Source organism: Neocloeon triangulifer, unplaced genomic scaffold, assembly GCF_031216515.1.
Source record: "Neocloeon triangulifer isolate White Clay Creek 2 clone unplaced genomic scaffold, ASM3121651v1 ptg000014l, whole genome shotgun sequence".
Lineage (NCBI taxonomy): Eukaryota > Metazoa > Arthropoda > Insecta > Ephemeroptera > Baetidae > Neocloeon > Neocloeon triangulifer.
The window spans coordinates 22,226,914-22,243,853 of record NW_026775556.1 but is presented as its reverse complement, the minus strand read 5'-3'; the positions used below and the strand labels follow the sequence as shown (position 1 = coordinate 22,243,853).

The following is a 16,940-nucleotide window of genomic DNA, read 5'->3' as shown; positions in this document are numbered from 1 at the left end:
TAACTTTTTTGAAAGAGCAAAAAAAATAGTTTAATGGATTTTATGGATGGGTTTTAAGCATTTTGCTTGACTACAATTTCAATTAAATTTTCATAAAATGAGAAAAAAAATAATGTTTCTGTTGGATGTGCATCATTCAACGTGCATATATGTATTTAAATTACAAAGTTCCACTGCTGAAAAGTAATAACAGTAAATGTACCACTACTGAGCAGAAGTATTCTCTGCGCACTTCTTTTTCTTAAAAGATAAGGAGGAAATGTCACCGTGCGCGATGTTTCTGCACCGCGTTGTGTGCAAGTTCATTTTCATAATTTTACTCTCGCGACTGAGAGTGCGCGGCACATGCATGACATAACTCATCTGCTAGTTGCAAACGTGGAAATAAAAAGCATTGTGCTGAATAAACAACTTCTGCAAAACTGCGCCTCAAATGCACACGACGTACTAGTGCTGTCTTGTGTACAGCTTTTCTGTGACTCTTTTTTGCGACTAATGAGCTTACATTTTATTCCCTAGACCATTTTCCACCAGCTTTGTTAAATTTTTTAACAAGTTTGCGTTTTTCCTGTTGGAAAGGACGTGGTTAAAAATTTTACACTACAATTATAATTGTATTAATGATTTTTGAATTAAAAACTTAGTAAAATTTAGAATAATATACATGGCTCATTCCTCACTCATTTCTTACAATTTGTTGTACTAGAGAAACTGTATAATGAGAAATTTAGAGGATGATTAGTAATTAATAAGGGATTCTTTAGAAATTAATTTAAATTTTAAAGTTTAGTTCAATAAAATAAAAGATTTACTTCCTCAAGAGATATATTTGTTTGCAAATAATTTATATGACTAGAACAAATTTTTAAATCAGAAAAATATATTTAATTTTTTATAAATTTTGATATGCATGCTCATATGTATATGTATGATTGTATATAAGGTATACCAAATTAGTTTTAAACGAAATGCACATTTAAATAAATATAAGTAAATTTAAATTTGTTTTTATATGCATTCAATAAAATTAATATATCACAAATCACAAATAATACGTTTTATATATTATAATAAAAAAAACGTAAAATTAATAAAGTTATATTTGTTTTATAAAATAAAAAATTGTTTTATATACGGCATAATAGAAAGGCAAATTTAAAACTTTTTTAAATTGACAGAATTGATAAAGAAAACTATATTGCTGGCCCAATTTCCACATTATTGGTGGAAATGCATGCACAAACGACTTTTTTTGTACCAAAATATATTTTTCTAAGCACGTCTCTCCAGAATACACACATATTGCCTGCAGTCAAAATGTATAGCTGAGCCCCCTATAGCCCTTTTCTTGCAAAAATGCACACACACGCACACGAGGCGACACACACACTTGTATGTCTGTATAGACGGCCAAAATGAAACAGCAGCGCCCTTTTGAGAAATGCACATGGTGCGGTTTCGCCTTTTTGGGACGGGTGGGTGCTGACTCAGAAATACACGCTGAAGGGGTGAGAATTCCCTCGCAAGGGGTTCGTTCGGACTAGGAAGTTGGGATGCTGCATTGAAATGTCGCACGACCCATTCGACCGTGGGAATTTCAGTTTTTGGGGCGAGAGAGGAAGACAGATGAGATAAGCCAGAAGCCTTGCGATTATGTTATTAAAATTGGGGTGGCTAAGTAGATAAAAAGACAGAAAGGAAAAAAAATTGTCAATACTTTGCGTTGTACTGGAAAAAAATAAGTTATTGTAATAAATAAAGTTTTCTTACATAGTTTTTTAATGAATTAAACTTGTAAAGGTAAAAATGATCCGGAAATTTTTTTTCGATTTGATTTTTGATATGATAAGATTAAAATAAAATTTGATAGAAAAAAAGGAGGCAAAATTAAATAATGAAAATATTATATAACAGAATTAGAATAAATGATTGAGGCAAATTAATAAAAATGTGTATTCAATAAATGTATGGAAATTTTTTAGTTGAAATACAAAACTTAGTTGCTTGATATTGTAGAAAAAATACTTTTATATATTATCAAGGATCAAGGACAGAATCAATACCCCAAAGACACTTTCAAGGGTGAGACGCATTCCCCTTATGAGCTGAAAGCTGAAGGGAAAGTTCACAAAGAGGTCAAACAAAAACGAGTACAAAAACAACCTGCACCACGCGGCTGCTACCTGCTTCTTCTTTTTATCTCTCGAATATTATGCAGCTGAATGCGGTAGCAGCTTTTTCCCTCCCGACAGGAAGTTGAGTAAACGCAAAGGGGAGGAATCTATGTTGCCTGGCTGATTGTATTTTCGTATTGAAAGAAAAGGAGCAAGAATGAGGAATGAATGTTCATTCATTCATTTGGGACCAGCACAATAGAGGGATGGTGCCATTTCAGATGCCTATCGGGCACAAAGACCTTTTTCAGAGTTAATGTGTTTTGTTCATGGATGACATTCAGATTTTTGTTTTTATTGAACAACACTTGGCTAGGGGTAAAAAAACTATTTTGATGGCTTCCGTGAAATGCAAGTTCAATGAGAGAAAGAAAATAATAATTTTGAATTTTCTGGTGTCAAGTTTATATTTTCACTAATCAATGCTCATTCCTCCATTAAAAAGCTCAACCACTGAACACGGAATTAAGACAGGGGATCACATTTTCCATAATTTAAATTTAAATCTTAAACTTAATAAAAAAAAAACTTCAAACTTTAATATCTTGAAAATTTGAAAAGTTTCGATATTCGGCAAATTTCATTGTTAAGACAGTACCTAATTCAATCAAAAGTTATTCAAATTCACCATTTGAGAAATTGAATAATATAGGTTGAATTGAATAATGCGGTGCATGCGGTGCGCAGTGCATGCGGTGCTTGCGGTGCATGCGATGCATGCGGTGCATGCGGTGCGCGGTGCATGCGGTGCTTGCGGTGCATGCGATGCATGCGGTGCATGCGGTTCATGCGGTGCATGCGATGCATGCGGGTCATGCGGGTCATGCGGTGCATGCGGTGCATGCGGTGCATGCGGTGCATGCGGTGCATGCAGTGCATGCCCTATCCCTAGGTAGCAGACAGGCCTGCTAAATCGCAAGGGCCGCTAACTCAGGTTTTAAGGAAATTTATAAAATTTTCTTCACAAACTCGTTTCTTGAATTTTTCGAAAACACAAAATGACGAAATAGATTATTTTGTTCATAAACATGGTGCTAAAAAAAAGTGAATATTAGCAGTCGCATGACGCTAAATTATTTTCTTTGTTTACAAACATTAGCTTAATATTTAATTTTTCTCATTTTGATCTTTAAATTACAACCAGGGCTGAACTTTTGCTGGTGGAAAAGTAAAAAGCACGGCCCTTGCATATTCAGGATTTATATAATTTTGTTTTATAGTGTTTTATATATGAAATACTAATGGGATAATGGGAGAGAATTTATTTTGTGACACACTTTTGGAATTTGTATTGCGGCTTTTATTTTGAAATTAATATTTAACAGATATTTTTAAATGCCTTGTGGCAACGATTTTTTAATGCCAATTTTTTTCAAAATTTAAATGAATTTTTTTCAAACATTTTCTGATCTCATCAAATATTCTGACTACAATGTAATTCCACGTAAAAGGCGTTTAGTAAAAATTACTGATTTAAATTATTTCCCGTTCTGGGTGGTTTCTTTAGGTTTTAAATTCCCAAAAATACTTTTTCTAACTTGATATTATCAATGCTTGCTATAAAAGAACGTAAAAAACACTTTTCGGAATTTCCGATCTTGGTAATTAAGGCGCGAAAATTTTGCTTCAAAAAACCGGACACAGAAAGAAAGTTCCAATTTAAATGATGGAGGATATTAAAAAAAATATCGTTTATTTCAAATACAAAAATTTCTGTTCGTGCAAAATATTTTTGAAATTATTCCGAGAATAGCAATAAAAAAAAATCGAGCGCCGCGGCTCGGGACTAAGTTGGCTGGCGCCGCGCGACCGGCCCGAAAATTTTAAAAAATCGGCGGCTTCATATGAAGATTAGCTTCGTTCCCTCGCAAATACATAAAAGCAAAATCTAGACATATAAAAAAGCAATGAAAAAACTGAATAATTTTTTTTACGACGGTCAATTCTTTTTACAAGCCCACCGTGTGTGCCTCACATTAAAAAACGCAGGGGCCATTTGTATCTAAGGAATTTTTCGATTTGTCGTCTGTCACAGTTTTTTTCTCTTCTCCGTCGGGTGTCCTATCTGGGCTCAGCATGGAGTGCAGGCGAGGGGTAGGTCAGGGCTGCAGGTGTTACCTTTTCCATTCTTCTTGCGTCGCCCTGGAAGCAAAGCTAGGTTGACCTGCTCAAAAAGTAGTGACGCGCAATTGCCACGAAAGGCGTGATTTAGGGCGCACTCTTGTCACTTTTATGAACTCCGAGTCGCGGCACAAAGGTTTATTGACTCTCTGCGTGTGTAAAAAGCTGGAAAGGCGCCTAAATTTAGACAGCCGGGAAAAATTATGACCGCACTTGATATGCAGAAAACCGCTCGCCGTCCGAACATTACCACATTTTTCGTTTCACCCACTCAAATTCTTTATTATTGCTGCGTTAATCTTCATAATCCAGGTTTGGAAAAGGTTTGAATTAATGAAATTTAAAAAAAAAATAAAAAAATTAATAAAAAAAAAATAAGTCATAGGGTTAATTCAAAAAATTATTTTAGCCCTACCAATTAGATTAAAACTAATCCAATTTTTATAATTTTGGTTCTCTTTATAATTTTGAGCTCCTTTCGAGATTTAGATTAAATCTGAATATTCTAGAGATTATTTTCCATCTGTATTCATCATCATAATGGAAAAAGGAAAACCTTTTTCGAATACAAAATAGATGAATATAAAAAGGAAATAAAAAGCTGCATCAAAAGAGTTTCATCAGAATTTTGGCCCGTCCACACGTGCAACAGGAACCAGTTGATTGGAATCAATGGAGATAAAATCTCCATCACGGACTTATAGATCGTTAGCTTGGAATGTGCTCTTATTCCAAAATCAAATGGTCCACCGCTCGCTCCAGTATAATTTTTAAGGCTGGACGCACAAACACACAAAACACATTCCGAATCGTATATAATAATAGCGGTCCAATCACGATCTCCGAGACGCACACAAATAATTCACCCCGATTTAAAAGATTTTTTCTCAGCTTCGCATTAAAGTCTGTTTGTTATTTTAATAATGCGGCTCTTTGTTGAAGGCGAGGAAAATGGCATTATACCATGCTATCAAAAAACGAGTGAAAAAAAGGAGAGATATACAGAACCCCTAGTACAGTGTCAAAAGATTTCGTTCTGCAACATTGCGTATCAGGTATTCTCACCCACACACGGCCCTCCGTTTGGCCATACATGAAAAGACATGCATGGTGTAAAAAGGTGTCTCTAAATAAATATAAATAACACGAAGGCAACAACCTACAACACCGTGGCGTGAGATGCTTTTTTGATAGTGGGGACCAGGTTTTCGGACGTTCAAAACAAATTATTTGGCAAATATAACAGTTTGAAATTTAAAGAAATAAAGTAAGTAAGATCGAAACCTCGGTTTTTATAAAATACATGAACGGAATCGCAAAATTTGATATTCGGGTAAATTTATATAAAGACGAGCTACATAAAATGTAAAAATTCGAAATTACGTAAGTTATTTTCATTTGATTTAATTAAAGTTTCTAAAAACTAACAATTTATTTCTGTTAATTATGCCATGCAAGTTAATGCTGATTAAAATCAGTTAAAACTATTTAAGGGAATAAGGAGCAGTTTTTCAGTTTTTTTTCATTATCATTACAAATTTATTGAATTTATTAAAAATATCATCATTGTATTTATATCATATTTGTATTTGTCTCTTGTTGATAAATAACTAATTAATTGATTTAGAGGTTTTTAATAGACATTGATAGATTTTATTAAAAAATGACCGGTCTTTAACACAATCAAAACTGGCTTAAACTTGAGGAAAAAATTAAACCAAAAAAATTAAAAGTCTGTTTCTATGAACAATATTCAAAATAAAATGCTCGAGATATTTTATTATTTGATGCGTCGCATTTTTGTAGAAAAACAAACAAAGCAGAGGACAATAGAGAAAAATATAAAAACATCTTCTAGAATGAATAAAACAGAAAAAAACTTGAAGAAGAAGTAGAAGCGGAGATTTGAATGCGCGGGAAATGGGAGCCTGCGAGAGAGCCACGGAGGGAACTCGCGAGAGGCAGCGAGCGTGGCCGCCTTTGTCCGTAACTGAAAATATATACGTATGGAGAAAAAAAGCAGGCAGGCTGTTGGAATTCGACGGCGTGGCAACGCCGCCTTACCTGCTGAAGGTGGAAGGCAGGCGAGCGAGCGAGCGAGAGCCCGTCGGACAGGTTAGTCAGTCTTTTGTTCGTTTCCCCAGCCAGCGCAGTGTCGGTCGTTCGCCGTGCACGCCAACCGTCATTTTCCGAACCGCCGAGTCGCCCCCTGAGCGCCCTTCCAAGCGACCCCTGAAGGGCCACCCCGTGGATTTGGCCGCCTGTGCTTCTGGTGCGTCATAGTGTGCAGTGATTAATTGTCGCGAATCGCGTCGCGCCCAGCCCGCATTGCTGTGCCGATTCATTATTTTTTTTTATTCTCCACATTGTGCGCGCCCGGATTGGATACACCTGCAAGCATAACGCGACACACGAACGATACAGGTAAATATTTTCCATTGCTCTCGTCGCGATCGACGCAAACAAAGTGCGAGAAGGTCCGATTACCGAGTGTTTCGGGTCTATCGCGTTCGCAGCCGTTTCGAAATCTCCAGCCTGCTCCCATATCCGGGGGCACCTTGGCATTCGACGAAATTAGCTCAACGTTATCGCTATCTGAGTTACGAAATTGCTTTTTTTTTATCTATTATATTACTTTAAAGTAGAAAAAACTAAGTTTAAAAATTTTTTGTTTATAAATTATAAATAAGGTTTATTTAAAATTGTTTAAAATTTAATAAAATCCTTTTTAAAGAATTAAAAACATTTTAATTTTTTTGTTTAATATAATAAAATATTTTCTTATTTAAAATTTAACTTGTTATTGTATATCTCAACATAATCATATCTGTGACTGTAACTTTTTTCAGCACCTGATAAAAATTAAAATGTTTAAATACTCTCAGAAACCAAATTTATTTCTCATTCTTTGGCTAATTGGCTGCTTCTTTTTGATTTAATAAACATGCTTGATAATAATCAACACTACTAACAATATAATTTTGGAGTTTTGATCAATCTATTTGAATTTTAGTTCTGAAGTTCACTGATGTTGATCATTGAAAAAGATCCCTTTTGTTTTAGTTATAATGTGAAATCAAATTATTTTTAGTCTCATAAAATCAAAGCTTTTTAATACTTTTGGCTTTTTCTTTCTTAATATTTCTGCTGAACCTGACACTTTTTTTAACTAAAATTAGGGCTAAAAATGAAAATATTTGAATATTGTGACCATTCTACGCTTGACTAGTTAAATTAATACTTCAAATTACTGTAGTGATAACAAATAAAAACACCATATTTGAGTATAAAAAATAAATAGCTCATTAAATATGACGAAGTATTTCACGACTTAATTAATATCAGAAGGTGCTTGAAAAATATTAAAATTCTAAAATAACAATAAAAAATTCCCTGAATATTTCTAAATTAATTTACTAATTATTGCCTTCTTCCTCCTTCTTATACTTAAATTTATTTCATTCATTTTTTTTATGCAAGAGCGTCGCGGCCGTGATAAAATCGCTAACAATGCTCGTGTGGGTGACATTGGATTCTGGAAACTGCACTCGGTCCGAAGGCCAAAACGCCAGAATGCCAGAAGCAGCAGCGCGTTCGCCAGTCTCGCTTCTTTTTACTGCCTCCCCGCGGCATCGACGAAAAATCAAATAATCGACGAGTTTTTTTTCCACTGATTCACGCCATGCACGCATGAGTCACAAAATATAAGAAGTTTCATTATTCCTTGTCCGGAGGAAGTTTTCGGAGAGTCGTGCCGAGTTTACGCTCTTTCCAGAGAGACACTGATGTAAAAAGTAGCGTGGAGGGAAATTATTCGGCACACATTCAAACGCACAATGGCAGACGACGCAGACGTCACGCATACAGACGCCGGCCGCGATCATGCAACAACCCAAACACACACGCCGAATTCGGGTGAATTTCGTGATTGAGAAACGGGCGGATGATAATGCTATGTTAATTTATTTAGGCAAGGAAGACAAAAAATCGTAATATTATTGTAATTTTATGGTATTTCTCTTGAAAGATTTCTCCAATTTCATTATAATGCTCTTTTATTGTTTGTTCATATAATTCATCTAATAGCAATAATACTTGGAATTATTACAATAACACAATAATTTAGATCCTCTTAATGAAATAATTCGTACCAAAGTTTTTCAATGGCAATTTTGTCATTGGATATTATCACAAATATATGACGGCAATACCTATATGACCACATTTGATAGGGGTCCCATGAAATAAAATACAGGGTCCAATGGATAAATCTCTAGATTTTATTTGAAATTTAATGTTAGGTCGTTGAGGATTTATTTACGGTTTTCCAATTTAAAATCAGCCTGAGTTTTTGGCTCAAAATTTTACAACTTAGTTTTAAATATCATTTACGAAAAATTTAGTTCCGGTCCTACAATTAAAAAAAAAAAATGATTCTGAAATTATTTAAGTTAATTTTTTCCAAGTTACAGCTTTAAAACCATTTCAATTAAATTAAAACACATTTTACTTACTAAAACCCTTTTGTTTATTTATATTTAAATGTTTAAAATTAATTTTTTTGTTAGTTTAATATTGAGTTGTTGTATGTAATTTTAACTAGAATATAAAATTTGTATTAAACAATTTTTTTTCATTCAATGAAATGTATGATTTTATTATTTATTTTTCTTAGTCATCATTGTATTTCAATGGATTGAAAAATTAATTATTGAATAGGCTCTCTAATCATTACAATTTAATGAATCGCATAATTTGAAACTGCTAAATCAATATGTAATCGATAAAACTATTTAATTTATAATTATTTTTTAAATTGAACACCTATCAAAGGTTACAATAATATTAAGATTGAACTTTTGATTAAAAAATTTACATCTACAAGGAAAGTAGTTATTAAAAGTATATAAGAATTAAAAATTCATCCGAAATTTAAAATATTTTTATTTTCAAAGGAAGATAACCAAGGAGTATCAATATACATACGGTTATTTAATATTTCTCTTTTCTGTGGCACAATTCAAAAACAGATCTTCTCCCACGGTTCACGAATAAAATGGGACAATTTTATTTCTTTTTGCCCAATCTGAGGTCACGATCGGTTCGTTCCGCTTTTTCAGAAAGAGTTTTCAGCAGGAAAAAACAAAAAGCTCTCTGCTCACACGGTACTCAAATTCGAGCGCATTTCATTAAAAGCAGTCCCACAATTGAATTTTATTTAATATCCGCGGCGGTGCGTGTTTGAATAGGAGAGGAGATGCTGCTGACAAAGAAAGGCCGGAGAAGTTTTCGTCTCGAGAGCAGCTAACTAAATTGTACACATACTCACTTAATACCCGCGGCCTGGCTGATAAAATGATGGAAGTAGGCCGCGTAACGGCGAGGAGCACCAAGGCATTTACGCGGCGGTCTCCTTTTCACCTCTGGCTGGAAGCATCTTTCGTTATTCGTTGCTTCGTTTCATAGGAGGAAGAAGAAGAAGAAGAAGTGACCCTTCTCTCTCTGTCGTCCCACTTGACGATCGCCTCTATTATTATTTATTGACTTTACGGTGCCGAGCACATGCGCTGGCCAAATTCTCTTGTACGCTTTTTATGCCCAGGCGACTTTCTTCCGATTCCTACTTAACTTTCGGAAAACGATTTGTCGCGGCCTGCAAACGCGGAATTCGACTTTTTTACGCAATTTGTGGACGAGTTTACGGAATAAGTAGTCCATCCGAGTTAAATGCACGTAATTTGGTCATTTTGGAACAGGATGAGAAATTATCAAAATTGCAGGAAAACTCCAATTTTGGAGGTTTTATTATTGGCAATTATGCTTGTAAATGTGTCCGAAATTTCGCAAACTATTTATGAATAACTGTTTCAAATGAAAACAAAAAGAGAGCCAAAAAATTAAATTAGATTTTAATTCATTTAAAGAAAAATAATGCCAAAAGTTTAGATTGTTGCTCTCTGATTTAATTGCATAATTATATCAATGTATTTTCTTCTTGGTTGATAATTTTATCTAATTTAATTCACGATTGGTCATTCTCGAGCTGCTTTCCTGCTGCTTTTGTAGAACGAAACAAATTAATCAATTGTTGTGCGCAGAGAGATTCGCTTTATTTATTCTGCATCTTAGTTCAATGGCTCTTTGCACGCCTTAAAAGTAAAAGTTCCGGCGGCTGAGTCCGAATTGAATTTCCTTCGCTCTGCTCGATTACTTTATTTGGAGCACGCAAATCGCTTTCTCTGCGCGTCGATTAATGACACTGCAGCATTGCGGTTTAATTTCTAAACGAAATGAAGACGAGGCAAAAAAAAACGACACAGGAATTTTCAACTCTCATTTGTCAAGTGGAGAAAGGTCGCCGAGCCTAATTTGACCAACAGTCTTGTGGTGTATTTTTTTCTGGAGTTTCATATAATTATTTTCAAGAAAATTATAAACTAATTAAGGAAATGGTTACTTTTGTGACCATTAGATCAACGAAAGAAAATTTTGGAACAGAAATGAAAGGAGATAGTTTTTAATTGATAATTACTTATTGAATAATAATGCAATTCACTGATTTAGAGGTTTTTTATTGTTCTAAGCAAAATTTTAAGTGGAAATCAAAATTGAGTGAGAAAATCTGTATTTTAAAGCCAATATTTCATCTCTTAATTATAAATATCAATTATCTGCAACCTAAGCTGTATTTATATAAAAAAAAATCAATTGAAAACAACAGAATTACCAAGAATTACCCATGCAGCCCATCGTGAGACTTGATTTAAATCATAATTACACAAAAATGTGATTTTGTAGACAAGGCTTAATATATCATTTTTTTAATTATTTATTATCACTTTGCATTTATCTGCCCAACTTTTCTTGTTGCAATCCATGCAAAAATTATTTAAATTATAAGACTTATTTTAAAATTCATATAAAATAATTTATTGAGCTATAGTTTAAAAATCTCTAACATAAAAAAAAAATAATATAAAGTTTATTATATTATATATTACAAACATAATTTTAATCTTTACAACTTAATAGGATTGGTGGTGCTCAAGATAATTAACTTGTAACCCTTTGGATTAGTCAAACTTATGTGCGTACATCACTGATTCATATTTATACATGTGGCGGAGATCATGCGCCGAGCATTGTGTTCGGGCGATGGATAATTATTCACCTGTGACATTTTAATGCCGGGCGAGCGATTTGAAATTCAGATGAGCTGCTTGCGGACGTGCATAGCAAACACCATAGTCTGAGTGCGTTTGTGTGCGCTGATAATCTCTGGTGCCGGGATCCATTTTGTGAAATCCCGCTCGCATTTGGGCAGGGCTCGCGGAGAGAAGAGCACCCAAGAGTGCGAGACCCATTGTGATCCCGAAACTATTTTACCCGAGTTGGTATGCAAACCGGCGCAGGAACAATTGGCCCTCCTGTCAGCATGAAAAACCAGCGCTCTTTCAGCCTCGGTCCTTCTCGCTCGAGCGAGAAAGAATGGAAATTATTTATTATCGTCGCAAATGTGAGCGACTCAGAAATGAGAAGTAAAACGCGTGATTCGACTTTGAATCGCAGCTGGAGACGGAGAGAGAGAGCTTTATTTTGCTCCGGTAATGGATTCTGCTGATGGGCCGCACGTGAAATTAATTAATTGTCACTCGGTTCATTCATCACTGCTTGTCTCGTTGGGTAATTATATTTGAATTCGATCTGCTGCGCCAAAAACAATGGAGATTAATTAAACTGAAATTAATTCAAACTAAATAATTTGATTCCTGAAATGAAAGCGATTTTTATTAATTTCTCTTGAATGTTCGTTTTGATATTGGATCTTTGCAGATTAAGTCTGTTTGGTATTTTGGGAATGTCTAACTCTTAATTTATAATTATTTAATTTGAAAAAAAAAATTAATATTGCTTTAATACAACTTCATCTCGAAATTTTCGACAAAAATTTGATCAAACAAGTTAAACTGCTTTTTTTCGGTAAAAAAAGTACCTTTCAGAAGCTTTCGCTACGATTGCATAAAGAGAAACATTATCCGTGCAAAAGTTACCAACGTTTTTTTTCTCACACGTTTGAGTAATTTCAAAGGCAAATTGGCCACTTACGAAGATGCTACTTTGTAACTGTTGTTGCTCTAGGACAGCATTTCCCAGAATGGACGAATAATTAAATGAATTAAATGCTCCCCTCTCGGATGTGTAACATCGGTGTTTACATCCATACGATTTTCTTCCGTTTGGCACGATTCTAATTATGTAGGCCAAAACGCCGCCGCTGTCAGCATCTGCCAACGTGACACCGTTTAATTAACCCAAGGCACGCTCGCGTTGTGCGCAGTATGCGGAGAAGCGGGACCTAAACCGCCAAATTACGTAGAAAATTATTAGTAATTGATGCTACTTAATACGTGAGGTTCAAAGTTTTCAGAAATATAACAAGAACAACAGTTATCAGTTATTTACTTCACTTATTTTTTCTTACAGTAGTCAACGAAAATAAAAATTTGTCATTAATTAAATACAAAAAGAATTTAATGAGATCACCATTATATATTTAGAATAATTGAATTGATAATCATAATCATTTTAAACCAAAGCAAACCAAATATTATAATCTTCTGTCAATTTTCTTTTATACATTAGAATTCATGTAATTCTCAATTGTATTAATTGATTATTGACTTATATGCAAAAAACTAATTTATTGTGACCAAGTCCACTTGTTTTAAAAAAAAGTGAATTAATTGGATATATAAATTAAGAAAAATGACAATGAAATCTTGAGTCAAAGTAAACAATTTTTTTTTTCGATTTAAACAATCTGAGATTTTTAGGTAAAGAAGGAACAAAATGGGTTTTTCTCCTTTAGAATAGTTTTCAAATGTATAAAAGAGAATGTGCAAGGAAATAACAATAAGTCCAAAACGAAACAGTTTCTTTTTTCCATAATAGCCCATCAATCCTTGTTGTCTCGATTCGATCGCGTGTCTGCATTCGATTTTGCTCTCTCGTAAATTAGCGTGTGCGGGTGTGAAGAACAATAAGAAGATGTTTTTTTCAGTAATAACACAGCTCCGAGAGAGCCTCAATGCAAATTGGCGTGCGTGAACCCTCGCTCGCTCGTGGAAGACGTGCACGTCAGGTCATTTCTCGACACGTTCATCAACCCGAGAGAGAGAAAATAATAAAGAACACTTGCACGCAATATGCATTTTGCTGGAAATCGGCACAATCACATGAAATTAATACGGAAAACTATTGCTTTCAATCAATTGCTGCATTATTTATGAGCGGAGACTGCGAGCTTAATTAATTCAGTCTGAATGCAAATGCTGGGTTTCATGCTTATCTCTCGGTACCTCGTGTCTGAGCAATAACATGAATGATGGCAAGCAAAACACGAGCCTTAAATAAATTGAGATTTCTGCTCCGCTATCGTGCTCGCTTCATTAAGAGGAGACAAAGCTAGCTTGAAATCGATCCGCCGCCACCGCCGCGTGCTTTCATTATAAATAAATCGCGCCGGCGGAATGCTCGATAATTGTATCAACGACCTTTTATCGCTACGTCGTCAGCCGCGAGATCGGCATCTCTCTCTTTTATTATGAAATCGCGATTATATATTCATGCTCGGCGTGCAGATGAATGCGGGAAGCCGCGGCGGTTTCGTTTGTTTGTTCAGTCATAATTTATGATTAATTTTAAATCAGCTCTTTTGAAGCTTCAGCGTAATTATAATTTGATTAAGCAAACATTTGCATGTAGTAAATTTGAAACTAATAATGGAATCAAATTACAATTAGGATGTTTATTAGGCACGCCCCAGATTGAAGGCAAATGAAGACTTATAAATGTAATTGCAATAATTTAATAATTTTCATATCAGAGCCTGTTTGCAAGTAGTATAATTTTTTTTTTAAATATTTTTGTTTTATGAATTATGAGATCCCTAAGTGAGGGAAAAGTGATGATATTTAGGACATTGAAAAGTAATTTTACGCTTGAACATTGAAAATGTTGAATTTTTTTTTCATAATTTACAATCAGGGTCGACGACTAAATATTGCCCCAAGAAATTAATTTTGCTCAAAATTATTCAATCTCCAAATAATTATCCATATAAAAATGAGGAAAAAAGGGCCTTTTTTAATCATTTTAAAAAGTGTTAAGTTAAGGATCAGATTTTACTCTTGAATTAAAGGTATACGAATGAGCAATTGAGAAATGGGCCTGATTCCGCTGATGTGACATTATCAGAAGGTCTCCTTAGTTAAATGTACATTAGCACATTATTGGGGAACAAATAATCAATGAAGAAATTTTCAATTTTCCTGTTCATCTTTCATATTTATCAGGGTTTCTGAGCACAAAATTTTTCAGGTGCTCAAATTAAGTTGCTCCTGCTCCTGCTCACTTCCAAAGTGCTCCCTAATTTCTGCTCCTGCTCCTGCTCACCTCAGGAGTGCTCACCTACATCTGCTCGCGAGCATGCTCCCTCTTGGGGTGCTCGCGAGCAGATGCTCCTGAGCATGCTCACTGAAGGAGTGCTCAATGCTGCTCCGAGCAAATTTGCTCCTGCGATTTGCTCCCGAGCAGTGTCATGCTCATGTTTGATATGAAAATTCGGCATGTAGGTTTTTAATTAATTCTGAAAGAATATTTATTAAGCCGATATAATTTAGCAAAAGTCAAAGACATCAATTTGATACCAAATTAAGACCATATATAAAAAATTTAATATAATTAAAATAAAATAAAATTGTTCCCATAAAATGATTTAATTATTATTTAAAAAGACGAATTGTTGCCAGGAGCACATAAATATGAAGCAGGAGATTGAGTTCTTTTTAAATTATGTACAGCGGAAAAGACACAAGAGGACTGAAGGTTTGCCAGGAGCACATAAGATGCAGCAGGTCGAACTCAGGGCTGAAAGGGGTGTAGGCGGAGCGTCAGAGCATAGGGATAATGTATTGCGATTATAAAGCGTCCTCCACTGGTTTTTGTTGATCTCACAGTATAGAGTATAGATTTAGTATGAAATTCTGTTATTGTAATAAAATTTTTAAAGCAAATGTGAGCAGAAGGAGCATCTCGAGCATATTTAGTAAATTTTGCTCCTGCTCCTGCTCACCTCTAAAAAGTGCTCCCTAATTTCTGCTCCTGCTCCTGCTCACCTCAGGAGTGCTCCCCTATATCTGCTCGCGAGCATGCTCCCTTTTGGGGTGCTCGCAAGCATTTGCTCGCGAGCATGCTCACTAAAGGAGTGCTCAATGGTGCTCGCGAGCAAAATTTTGCTCAATCTTGCTCGCGAGCAGCTCATGCTCAGAAACCCTGATATTTATAATTTTGTTTGCAATATTGCAAGAAAATAAATTTTTTTAAAATAATTAAATGGAATAATGAATGTCATGAAATAATTTTTCAAATTTAATTTGCCTCACAAGGTTGCAAATTATTGAATGAACTAAATAAAATTTAATTTGTAAGAAATAAATAATCTGAACTACCTACATCTGATAAAATTGCCAAATTGAATTATTTATCAACTTAATTATATTTTCATCTTTTAAATTTTTTGCCTTAGTTTTTCCATATACCGCGCTAAATCTAAGGAATCCTCTTTTGGTCATAGGACCAAATTCTGAAAAATTAAATTTAGGCAAAGTTTAAAACACCTTTTTTTAGCGATCTGACCAACTTGTTCACCCCATCGCGGAAATTCTACCTGTGCAGTTGGTTGCATACATTATAAATTCGCACCAATCCCCCTTCACGCTTTTAGGTTCTCGATTTCCATATGCGCGCACTGGCTGGGAACGTCTCTCTGAAAACTTCCTGCCGATTCCCATGGGAACCACCTGTGCCCGGAGTTTTTCTCCTCTCGCAGATATCACTCTAGAGCGAGAGCGGGTTGCGGAGCAGCCCCGGTTCAGACACGCCCAGACTGGCGCCCTAATTGCATTACGCCTTAACACTTTCGCCCCCGCCACGATAAGAATACTAATGCAGCCGAGAGAGTGAATTGGGAGCAATTGAGGCCGTCCGTAAAAATTCATAGCCCGCCGCCGGCTGAGTGACAATAAACGTATGTTGCAGCCGCCCACCCTCCAGTTAAGAGCGCCCCGAGCCAGATTAGATTGCACGCCCAGGGCTGATTTAATTTCTCCGGGGCTGTTGCTTTTTTGTGCTGTCGCTTTGAAATTCAATTCCGAGCTGTTCTGTTAGCCAAAACGGCTGAATGTGACACAGGCTTTTTTGATTTTTTGTAAAGTTGAAATTAAAATTTTTAAATTATTTTTTGAAGTATAATTTCTGTTAATCATCCAAAATTTTAGTAATAAGAAACAAAAATCTGACCTAAGGTCCTGGAATTTAGAGCAACAGTTCTAAAACTTTAATTTACATTAAATTGTGTAGGTGAATTTATTATTCAATAAATTTTTGTTTTATTCTGACAAATTGTTATTGAAATAATTTTAAAAAAATTTTAATAAAATTACAAACTTGGAATTTAAAATATTCAAATTAATATTTAAAGTTTGTTAAATATTTGTTAAGTCTAAACGAAGCTTAAAAATTAACTTATGAACAAAATAATTAATTAAATGATTTTTTTTCAAATAAAAATTCGAATTTATGTGT

General features: G+C 34.7%; 1 protein-coding gene across 4 annotated transcripts in view; it reads left to right on the top strand.

The window, feature by feature from the left end:
• The window catches only part of LOC132199591 (apoptosis-stimulating of p53 protein 2), a 139,598-nt gene that overhangs the window by 36,039 nt on the left and 86,619 nt on the right, over positions 1-16,940 (top strand). The window contains exon 1 of one of the 4 annotated variants that reach the window (XM_059624431.1): positions 6,415-6,719. The exons of the other annotated variants lie outside the window; for them this stretch is intronic. The gene's annotated coding sequence lies outside the window, so the exon portion shown is untranslated. Of the gene's footprint in view, positions 1-6,414; positions 6,720-16,940 lie in introns of those variants that run through there. 4 annotated transcript variants of the gene reach the window in all.